Here is a 1,223-nt window from a genome sequence, read left to right as displayed (position 1 = left end):
TGTGCTGGACAGTATCTCGTAGGTGTTACATTATCAAAAATATATAGCTAATTACATACATGAACACATGAATAAAAGAGGGTTATGCATTGACCACAGATGATAGTGCAATGAGCCAAAAATTATGTTGTGCACTGGAGGTGAAGGAGTGAGGGGAAGAGAGAAAGAAAGGCTCAGACCCTGAGGCGCATCAACTGAGTGTGGGGAAAAGCTACAGATCATAATGGAAGAGAAGACATTGTTTTAATTTTGTTCCTGTTTGCTGTGGCCAAGTGCAGCCCACCATAATATGTTAAGAAGGCTGTCCCACAGGGCAGCCCACTCTGAGCTCAACCTGGAGCCAACTGAACATTGGAAACCATGCATCTCATCTGTGGCTCCCTCATTACCCCCATCTTGATTTCTGAGTTTACTCGTCTATCGTCGGTCTGTTCTTCCTCACCGTTACTTCCGCACTGTGCATGTGTGTTTCTGTTGTCTTGGTGTTTGACACTCTCCTGATCACACCTTTGCCCTGTATTTCAGCTCAGGGGTTCTTATCTTTTGGAACTTACACCTCATACAGGATTGGAGCTTTTCTTAAGAACACTCAGGTTTCAGGGTTCTGCTTCGTGACCCTACTCCCAACTCAGTCCCCTGAAGAAAGGACACAAATAGGCAAGACTTAAAAACGTGCGTCAGTCTAAGTCTCAAGGATGAGATAAAGGTGTTAAATGCCATTTGATATTAAAGTTTTATATATATGCCTGGACATTATCAGAAATATATAATTTTTAAAATTGTGCTTCAAAGACCACAACACTGCTTCAGTTGAGACATGTGATAATTCCACACAACAAGGAAACCATGGCATTAGCTGAGAGGGACTTTAGCACATCCAGATGGGCACTGCTTCATGGAAAGAAAGAGGAAGTTTAGACCAGGTTGCATGCTGGGACAAGTCTGTCCAGATTTGAATCATGGCTCTGCCACTTATTGGTGGTAAGTTGAGCCCCTGTTCACCTTAGTCTCCTTATCTACCAGATGGTGACACTAACAACCCAGGATTGTTGTAAGAGTGACCAAGGTCATAGGTCAGGGCGCATACAGCCCTCAGAACAGTGTGTTGCTCAAAGTGAGTGAGGCATACACATTGTTGTTATAGTTGTTTGCGGAGCTGTCTCAGTCCTTTCAATTTATAGGTCATCTGACCTGTCTCATCTCAGCTCTTTTATTCCTAGTTT

The sequence above is a fragment of the Nomascus leucogenys genome, chromosome 18 (genome assembly GCF_006542625.1).
Source record: "Nomascus leucogenys isolate Asia chromosome 18, Asia_NLE_v1, whole genome shotgun sequence".
NCBI lineage: Eukaryota > Metazoa > Chordata > Mammalia > Primates > Hylobatidae > Nomascus > Nomascus leucogenys.
Note: the sequence above shows the minus strand (reverse complement) of the source record.